Source organism: Lipophrys pholis (assembly GCF_963383615.2).
Source record: "Lipophrys pholis genome assembly, chromosome: 17".
NCBI lineage: Eukaryota > Metazoa > Chordata > Actinopteri > Blenniiformes > Blenniidae > Lipophrys > Lipophrys pholis.
Window position 1 is genome coordinate 20856144 of NC_137643.1, and position 11191 is coordinate 20867334.

The 11191-nt window shown below is 40.3% G+C and overlaps 1 long non-coding RNA gene across 1 annotated transcript; it reads right to left on the reverse strand.

The window, feature by feature from the left end:
* Positions 1-232: 232 nt before the first annotated feature.
* LOC308123006 lies at positions 233-11172 on the reverse strand. The gene is made up of 4 exons (XR_013936185.1): positions 11107-11172; positions 7661-7754; positions 2437-2520; positions 233-2183 (listed from the first exon to the last, which is right to left on the reverse strand). It is a non-coding gene; the product is annotated as an uncharacterized lncRNA (long non-coding RNA).
* Between the last annotated feature and the right edge of the window lie 19 nt (positions 11173-11191).

Here is an 11191-nt window from a genome sequence, read left to right on the forward strand (position 1 = left end):
CAAGCTTGTTTGTCACATTTTCTTCTCTATTTATCAGTCGCTCCAGTGACATCAAAGTATTCGTTCATCCTTTGTGACTATGATAAGACTTCATTTGACAGCAGAAGGAAGCAAACAAATCTTCCAATTAACTTCCTGATCAAAACTAAAAAGGGCTGCCGTCTTTTGTCACGCTCTACCATGTACAGCAGAGACACCTCTTGATGTTGGCTTTTCTTTTTCTTTTTTTTTTCAAAGTAGGACTATTGGTTTCAATGGTGAACAACGGGACACATCATGCACGGTTGTGGATATCACAATCAAGATTTTCCTGCTTGCTGCTGGTTTGCAACGACCATGAAGAGCAAGTTTGGCAAATGTCAGGCCCACAGTGCCAAATCATGCCCCAAGGCTGTAATTTCATATGTTCCTCTTCATCGCATACACCATCATGGATTCCAGCTGGCATAAAACTTAAGAAAGCAGCAGACAGAAAGCAGAAAAAAGGAAAGCTACTCCAGGACAGATTGGCCCTGCAAGCAGTAGTTCTTTATGCGGGCCCATGGGTCAAATGAAAACATCACCAAAACACTCTGGAGGTTCCATTGTTGATATTTTTCATCTACTCGTGCCTGTGAGAAAGAGCTATTTACTACAGCCGTGGTGCGCATGCACGGTAGCATCGCAATTTTTTTTACAGAATGTGCCGTTTTTCAAGACGGGGTCGGACGGTTTTCAAAAACTTCCACCTAAGGAAGCTGATCTCAAAAAGTTACATTTTCACCCAAAAAGCACTGAGGGTTTTGCGTTTTCACTTGAAATCGCCTGATGTCTCTGGTTCGGTCTGAGAGCCGCCTGCAGTTCAGATGCATTTCAATTTGCTCTGTGGTCCCACTCATGAAAACGTTAACAGCAAGTCACTGTGACTGTGGACCCAGACTCTGACAATGATTTAAAACCTGAAAGCAAATTAGACATATACACAAGTTCGCAACAAAAATTCCATTGGTTGCGGTTGAACACAATCACTCTCACACACAAACGCAGGAGCCTTTGAAATACAACAAAAGGGCAGGTCAGGTTGCGTCTCATGAGGATGAATAAGCATTTAATCCACTTTAAGATGTTGTCTTTGTCTTCACAGTCTCGGCATTTTGATATGTTAATTACAAGTCTTCCAAAGACAACTAATCCTGTCAGACGAGGAAACAGGTTTCAAAACAATGCACTACTTTCAAGGATGTGTATTTAATCCACAGTATTGTAACTGCTACTGTTACTCAGAAGGGTCTAATGTACTCAGCCTCTGAATGCAGGCGATTAACTAAGAATGACACAATATGCAACTAAACAAACAAACATGAGCATTCAAATTGAGGTTTTACATCTATTAAGCTCAGTTTACACGAGAAAGATTGACTGGAAACGGTATCGTTCTCCGTGTACTGCTTGCAAATGAACATTTTTGCATTTGTTTGATCTTTCCGGCTTGTTTGATTGATTATGTCATAACCAAGCTCCAAAGAAAGGAGACTCTCGTTGCAATCGGGTGTGTCGCAGCAGGAAGAGACTCAAAAGAGTTAGGATGCAGGATTGAAAAACAAAAGAATTCAGCATTCTCAGCTCGGTAAACAGCACTTAAGGCCACTCGCCAGGCTTCAATAACTGAGCAATAAGCCAGATGTTTAAAACACACTGGAAGCTCTTTATCTTGCGTGATGTTGTTGGTAATTTCCCTACGGGTGCTAGAGATTTATTTATGGTGTTGGGATTTATTTTATTTTGCCCATTAGTTTTATGCCTTTATGAGTATTTTACGAGTTGAATTTCACCTGTTGGTCGTGTACATGCTTTTCCATATTTGGGCGCTTTACGAGAGAGTGAAAGATTAACGGGCAAACTGCTGCAACCTAATGGTCGATTTGGGCTTCTGCTTTGGGAGATGAGAAAAAATCAGCAGATAAAAACACATGTGGAAGTATATTCAAAAATAATTTGACATTTTCCCATTGTGGTTTCTACGTGACTGTCTTCTTCCCTGATGCAAATTGAGGTTGTTGTTTTTTTACATGATGATTCCACCAGCTGTTCATTGCAGTGAGTTCCAGTTTCCAAGCACTCACATCATCCAGTTTTCTGCTGCATTTTGTTAGACGCCAGAAGATGCAGTCGTTTTGTGGCTGAGAGCATTCCAGCTTTCCCCTCTGTGGACAGATGGATCGGATTAATAAATCTTCACTATTATCACTGCACAACTGACATTTGTTTTTTTATTGTTATGCCTGTTTTGCCAGTGACAGATGCAGTCGGAGGCATACATCGTCCATCTGTCTGCCCCATTCTTGTTATCACAATTTCTCAAGACAACATCGAGGGGATTTCTATGGATTTGACATAAATGATCAAAGAACAAAGAAGGTTGAGCAATATTTTGTTTGTTCCATATTCTCCACTTACATTTCATCCGTATTTCCGCCCATGTTCTGGGTCAGCAGTACCAGCAGTAACCATGGGGGCAGTGTGGCTCCTGAGTTCACCTGTCTGAGACACAAAGAAGAAACAAATTCGTCCTTTATGTCTTTAACGGGCTTTGGGGCTTTCATAGCGTTTTGGGTCTCCGTTTACACGACATCGGTGCTCACAGCGGCTGAAAACCCAACTTTTCGAATACGTTCCCACTCTGTCTCCGTGTAGATTGAAGAAAACGCATGTTTTGGAAAACACCACGGCCATAGTAAATAGTTCTTCTGCCGAGAAGGTAATGTTTTCATCTGTGTGTAATTATTTATTTATTTATTGGTTCGTATGTATTTTACCAACTTTTCACAAAAAACGTCTCACACAAATTGCGTGATATTTTCAGGGATGATTTCTCATCATCCAAGAACCAATCACTTAGATATTGGGATGTTAACGGCTAACCGTTTACCAATAAATCCCCCAAAACTGCGAAAACGTTTCCCACACAAAGCAGATCAGCGAGGCACCTCATGGAGGAGATCAGCGTATTTTTGTGATGTCGCTACCTGACCTACCAAGCTAGCATATTTATGTGCTAATGGCTATCATGTTAGCGATGCTAACTCAGTCTCGCAAACAAATGTGTCGCTGGTGAAGGGTCGTGCTCTACCGAGTTTAGCTCTAGTTAATGTTTGTATCGTATCGTTGTTTGCAAACGTGTGTGTGTGTGTGTGTGTGTGTGTGTGTGTGTGTGTGTGTGTGTGTGTGTGTGTGTGTGTGTGTGTGTGTGTGTGTGCGTATGCGTGGCTTCATTACAAAAACAAACAACAGCACCCTGTAGTGGCCAAAAATGCTAACTACATCATTTCCATATAATCAGACATTGTTTTGAAAGTGTCGTCGCGTAAACGTGAAACGTTAAAGGTATGTTTTCCATTAGAACGTTGTCGTGTGAACACGGCCTGATACAGACCGTTGACCCAGAGCTGCCCCCCAATGGAGGTGAAGCATAATGTCCAGAATAATTTACACGTAGTGTAAGAGCAGAAATGGAATTTTATTAGACACTCATACGTAGTGTATAAATGAGCCTATTTATGGTTTATTGTAATTCTGAGTGTGTGACTTTTATGTACAGTATGTATGAATTTTGAAGAGAACCATATTCTTGCCACATGCCATCTCAAATGTTCTGAAAAACTGCTGCAGGCTATGGTCATTAGAAAACTACCAATATTCCAGTACCTCAATCCCCAGCAGCTGGTGCGTACACTGAAAAAGATATTTTTCAGTCATTTCCACAAACGCAACAAGAATTTGTTGAGTTAATGTAATTTAATCATGTCACACATTTCCATCTATTCATATTAAGTAGATTGAATCCCGATTGTTCATATTATCTGAACAACATGTATTAGAACGAAGCATTTAACAACAAGAAACTCAATATGCTCATGTTAATCGAACATATTTCTGATTTGTAAACTGAAAAACCGCGTAGTTGATTTGGAAACAGAAGATATGTTAAGGGATATTTTGACAAAGTGTGCATAGAGCCAGAACAGTGAGACAAGGATCAGGACTACTTTTATGAAAATCCATGTGAAACGCAGGTTCTTCTTTGTAAGTGAGGGTGTTTTTCTTTTCAGATGCTATGTATATTCCAATTACAGTATTTGACTCCAGCAGCAGTGCGGGGAAAATACCAGACTGCGTATTCAAATGAGGAATTTGTGTGTCTTAAAATCCTGTTTACAGGCGAACAGCCTGCTGGGAATGGTTTTGCATTGGCGTTCATTTGCCTGCATTCACCGCGGAGCGAATGGATGGAGCACTGACGTCACACAAACACGAAAAAATTTGTTTGATATGCTGGTGGATTTAGTTATCCAGGGATAGATTTGTCAAAACGGAAAAGAAAATTGAGACCCACAACACAGAAAATATGATAAAGCAATACCATGTTTGCCTCTTTGTGTATCTCCAATCTTTAATAGACGAAAGAGTTTCACAGCCCCAACATAGGCCTCTCCTCCAAAACCCCTTTTCAAGCCTTTACGGAACAAGTTACCATATTTGACAACTTCTGGATTTCTTCTTGACCACTTCAAGTGCCAGTATCTGTTTTTAAACATACGTCCAGTGCATCAAGCGAACCATATTTACTTCTTCGTTCCACATTGTAAATTAGGAAAACTCCAGGGGTGAACAGCTGGAAAAGCTGGAATTGTTGGGCCCTTAAAACAAACACAGACTTGCTGCTTTGTTATTTCCTACTCGACCTGTTAAGACTTGAAAGGAGCCAGACCCTTGTCAGTTCTGTCTTTTTCTTTTGATTCCACTTCATTTATTGATTCGATTGGGGAAGCTTGCTGATCAGGGCAACACCTCCAACTGTCATCAAGGTAACAAGCCCATTCGGCGTGGAGCCAGAGGAGTGGCTTCAGGCCACCTCTGGGACATGATTGGACACCTCATGTCCCACCTCAGGTGATCGACGGGTCTTTGACATCTCAAGTGAAGAGTACAGTCAGGAGGTGGTCTGAAATAAACTTCTTAAATACACCAGTCTGAAGTTTTGTTTGGTTTCTAAATGAGTGGAACAACAAAAACCAGTAGTAGTCATTGCATATGTGCGAGAGCATTTTGTTTACATAGCCAAAGTCAGTAGGTGGTGCAAAGCTAAAACCCAATGTTAATGTGAGGCTACGTCACGCTAGACCAATAGGTAGGAGATCTGTAAATCAATTAGTCCAGACTAGAGATTAAAAAAAAAAAAACAATCTATGATGAATGCTCTGAGACGATCCGAAAGCCCATAAAGCTTGTTTGGTATTGTAAAGCTCCTAAATTATGGCCATGTTTCTTAACGTCGACTCGCTTCAGTTTAGTTTTACTGTAGTTGGTTGGCTGACTTCACACGGCAAGAATGTAAACATAAAGTTCACGCCTCTTTTTGTACAAATAAGAAGGTCAAGGACCATGAGAACATGTAATAACCAATATGAGAAAGCAGAGCATTACAATAATAACTATATACAGTATATATATATATATATATATATACACTCGGTAGAGCGCATACTTTCGCCAACGCCACATCTGTTGCCACGGAAACCATTGATTTGTTTCATGTTGTGGCTGTTTGACACTGATGTAACACATTTTACAATTTCTGTGTAACCCCCCCGCCCCCGACCCCCAACCACTAACCAGGTTAATGGCATCACCATAAAACTGGCGTTGGTTTAACATCAATCGGATTAAAACCGATCCTGCTATGACGAAAATACATTTTTGACCTTTTCGTGACCTCGACCTTTGACCCAATCACTCTCAACTTTTAATGCATTCTTGGATAAAGACAAATCATCCCTGAAGATTTCATGCAATTGGGGTGAGTATAGTTTTTGTGAAAAGCTGATAAAATACACGCATACAAACCAATAAATAAATCCACACAGCCAAATACATAACCATCACCCCAACGTTCATTGGCGAAGGTAAATATGACTGGTAATATATATTTATATATATATATAGAGACAGAGAGAGAGAGAGATAGATATATATAGATATATACAGGACTGTCTCAGAAAATTAGAATATTGTGTTAAAGTCCTTTATTTTCTGTAATGCAACTAAAAACATGAAAATGTCATACAATCTGGATTCATTACACATCAACTGAAATATTGCAAGCCTTTTGTCATTTTAATATTGCTGATTATGGCATACAGCTTAAGAAAACTCAAATATCCTATCTCAAAATATTAGAATATCATGAAAAAGTGTACTAGCAGGCTATTTAACTAATCACTTGAATCGTCTAATTAACTCGAAACACCTGCAAGGGTTTCCCTGAGCCTTTAAAAACACTCAGCTTGGTTCAGTAAACTAAATCACAAGTATGGGGAAGACTGCTGACCTGACTGCTGTCCAGAGGACCATCATTGACACCCTCCATCAGGAGGGTAAGACACAAAAAGAAATTTCTAAAAGAGCAGGCTGTTCACAGAGTGCAGTTTCAAAGCACATTCACAAAAAGTCTGTTGGAAGGAGGAAATGTGGCAGGAAACGCTGCACAACCAAGAGAGAGGACCGCAGCCTTAACAGCATTGTGAAGAAGAGCCACTTCCAGAATTTGGGGGAGCTTCAAAGACTGTGGACTGAAGCTGGAGTCCAGGTATCAAAAGCCACCGTTCAGACGTGTCCGGGAAATGGGCTACAATAGCCGTATTCCCATGGTCAAGCCACTCCTGAACTCAAGACAACGGAAGAAGCGTCTGACTTGGGCTATGGAAAAGAAGCACTGGACAGTTGCAGAGTGGTCCAGAGTCCTGTTTTCAGACGAAAGCAAGTTTTGTATTTCATTTGGAAGTCAAGGCGCTAGAGTCTGGAGGAAGGCTGGAGAGGAGCACAATCCAAGTTGCTTGAAATCCAGTGTGAAGTTCCCACAGTCAGCAATGGTTTGGGGAGCCATGTCAGCTGCTGGTGTTGGTCCACTGTGTTTCATCAAGTCCAGAGTCAATGCAGCTGTGTACCAAGAGATTTTAGAGCACTACATGCTTCCATCTGTTGAAAAGCTCTATGGAGATGATGATTTCATTTTCCAGCATGATCTGGCACCTGCCCACAGTGCCAAAACCACCAGTAACTGGTGTACTGACCATGGCATTACTGTCCTCGATTGGCCTGCCAACTCCCCTGACCTGAACCCCATAGAGAATTTGTGGGGTATTGTGAAGAAGAAGCTGAAAGACACCAGACCCAAGAATGCAAATGAGCTAAAGGCCGCTATTGAAGCATCCTGGGCCTCCATAACACCTCAGCAATGCCACAGGCTGATTGCTTCCATGCCACGCCGCATTGATGCAGTAATCCGTGCAAAAGGGTTCCCAACCAAGTACTGAGTGCATTAATTGACATTTTCAAATGTTTGATTTTGTTTTGCTGTTATAAATCTTTTTTTTTTACTTGGTCTGAGGAAATATTCTAATTTTTTGAGATAGGATATTTGAGTTTTCTTAAGCTGTATGCCATAATCAGCAATATTAAAATAATAAAAGGCTTGCAATATTTCAGTTGATGTGTAATGAATCCAGAATGTATGACATTTTTGTTTTTTTAATTGCATTACAGAAAATAAAGACCTTTATCACAATATTCTAATTTTCTGAGACAGTCCTGTATATATACGGTATATATATATATATATAACCTTGTCGGGGTGGGTGTTGGTCTCCAAGCTCCAGGCCGGCTGCTCGGGGGTGGGGTCGGGCAGTGTGGGGGGGTTCAGCTGGTCCATGTCTGTGCTTGGGAGGAATCATTCCCAAAAAGAAAAAAAAGAAGAAGAGCAGTATACATATTAAACTTGCCTTGTCTTTTCAGAAATGAAAAAAACAAAAGACACTTGTTGTCTTGCCAACAGGCCCTCAGTCTGACTCACATTGATTAAACTACGGGCTTTTGATAAACATTTCTCTCTCTGAGTCTGGGGACCGACAGTTAAACCTCCTTCAAGAGCAGGTTGAGCTTCTTTTAAAGGAGACATATCATGCTTTTAAATCCTTCCTTTTTACATATAAATCATACAGTTGTGGTCTATATAAAGCGGAACTGCAATGCTTGGGTCTGAATTCCTCATTATTAGAGCTCCACAGGCCCCTTTTCTACCCCTTTTCTGATGTGCTTCTGAGAGCAACTCGTTTTGGGGCGGTCTCTTCATACCCCGCCTCCTCTCCAGGTTGCAGAGGTGACACTCGGTTCAACGTCACCCTGTTCGGCCATCTTTGTAGTTTGATAGAACAGATACAATTATCTAGCGGCGCAGAAACTTTATATTCACACATTATTTACAAAATGTCAACAACGGAAGATTTGTCCATCCAGCCATACATGTTGGAGCCAGAGTCGGACCCGGCGGAGCGAGATGAAAATGACGATGATGCAGTGCAGAACAACGTCTTCATATGGATGTAACGCAATGGTGTGTTACTATATTTACACTAACTTCTCCATCCATGCCCACTACTACAATACTGCCTGTATTACAACGACTATTTAACACAGAAGTTACATTATAATCTAAAACGAGCACACAGCGCTAACATACGAAGACGGTGCAACTGCTAATGCTAACAAAACAATGACAGGGACGTCTTATCATCACACTTTGTAGCGTTATATACAGCTTACCGAAGTGCTCTGTTCGTCGTCTCCATAGATAGAAGGAACTGACCGCTCAATCAGACGAAGTCTTTCGGCAAATCCTTCTTTATACTGGCGGAGTTGCTGAAGCAGTCGTCCTTAAAGTGCTTCGCGCACACAAAAATGACCTTACCCACAGATGTGGGTACATTTCTGTGAAAAATAAAACTCAACCAGGCACTTCGAAAAGGTTCTGATGCTGGGAGACGGTGTAACGAAGCTTGTGGGTTACTACATCCAACAACCGAACATTTCGACTTATCCTCTCGTAACTTCGGTTGGACTACAAAATCGCAGCGAGAAACAAAAATGGCGGATTGCTCGAAGTGTCGATGTCCTAATTTGGCAGTTCCGCTGAGAATACTGTGACGTCATTGTTCAAAAAACGTAATAGAGAATAGAAAAATCGAAACGGATCGCAAAATATGACCAAAACAGAATATAAAGATATCAACGGAGCACCTGAAGAGACTACTTTGAACTTTTCTGTACTTCTAAACACTCTAAATATACAACAAAATGCATTTAAGGGCTAAAAAAGTGGATTTAGCATGATATGTCCCCTTTAAAAAGCACCTGAAGACAATAAATTTCCCACTTTTACTGTATTTTCCGAAATTGTTACGTTTTGTTTTTAGTGCTCCTATTCTATGTACGGAACATTGTGATTTTTATCTGTGAAAAAGTCTTTATAAATAAACTTCACTCACTTACTTAAAAACTTCTCCGCTGTCCAAAGTTTAAAACACACCTCAAAAGCGTTTAGTCATCAGGCGACATAGAAATGTAGAGTTGAATAGTTGTATATCATGAGTATAACTGTGAAAGTTGATATCATGTCACCTGATGACACGGTTCAATGCTCTCACACTTTGCGAGTGCAAGCATGTACATCATAAAAAGGAAAGGAACTCAAATCGTGCCTTGAGGCACACCACATTTCATTCCACAGATTCCTGAGAGGGACGAGCGCTAAACTCTGTGCGCACACGTCTCGTCTCGGGGTTAGTTATGCAAACTGAACAAACGGCCGACTTCCTGTGTACCTCCTCCTGGTGGAAACATCCTTTCACAGTCGCTATTCGCTCCTGCAGAAATTGCCACAGGCTGTGAGCGCTCTTACTGCAGACGTGCGTCTCTGCAGGGGCTCCACCCAAAGATCAATGGATGGATGAAGAATGGACAATGGATGGATAATGGATGGATGGACAGAAGGACAGGCAGATGAATGAGTGGATTTACTTTGTTCGCTTTTATCATATGGCTTTGTTGGTGGATTTGTAAAATGACTGTAAAACTGTAAAATGATAGCTGTGAAGGAATTAACCTCCAAACAGGCTTTTTTTTATTTATTATGAATGAATGATTGAATGGTTTATTTCGGTTACAATTCTGCAGTAAAAAAATGAATTTTGTGAATTCATTTTACAGTACTGCTATTGTGAAAATTTTCCTACTTGAGAATAATTTAAAACCTGCACTGCGTTATATGTATGAGTAAATGAGCAGATTCTGCCTTCACCAGTAAAGTTTTCACAATACTGTACGCTTAAATAAAAAACTTTGTGTTTCCCAGTCAAGCAAGTCTTCACCGCTCACCACATCTTTCTGTAACCACAGTGTAATTTAACGTTCGGCCACTTTCACTCCGATATTCTGTTAGGAGTCTTATTCTTTTTGCCATTTCTATATTTAGTTAAGTTAAGGTTAGTTAAGAGTTTATATTATTTTATATTTTTGTAATATATTTTGCTGGGAGTCTAATGAAGAATTAAGAGTTTATATCATCTTATATTTTGTGTACTATATTTTTGTACTATATTCTACTAGGAGTCTAATTCTTTTTGCCACTTCTATATTTAGTTAAGTTAAGGTGAGTTACCTTTTTTTTTTTCTGTAACTCATCTTTGTTATCCTCTGTGTGCTGCTCCTCTTCGATTAAGCTGCTGGAACTCACATTTCCCTGACGAAGTCATCACAAGGGATTAATAAAGCAAAGTCTAAGTCTAAATCTAAGTCTAAGTCATTTGTTGTGTGTTTTTAGGATAGATAAATAAATAAATAAATAGATGAATACATGAAGGGGGTTCCAAACGCGAGTATTAATTTCCTGGGTGGTATTTTTGTCCCGTGACACACAGTGGAATATAGCTGGACCCTGGACAAGACTGGTCTTTTTTTTTTTTTTTTTTTTTTTTTAAGGAAAAGCGTCCAAGCCCTTGCTCAGCCCCCTACCCCAAGCATCGACTAATAATCTATCACAATTACTTAGAGTGACAAAACCAAAACAATGACTATACAAACTCGTTGAAATTAAGAAATACTTCAGTTAGGCATTCATCTATTAAACGTATTTGTATTGTAGCATTTCATTTAATGAAACGTGTCATTTCTATCTATGGCTTATGGAAAAACAGCGTGCGCCTTTCATAATAAAAGCCGCGCCGTAATGCTCACCTGGCGAGCACGACGCTCCGCGCGCAAAATGCGCACCACACGTCGAGTCCCTCTTTCTCCTGAAGTGAAGTTTTACGTGGATTGT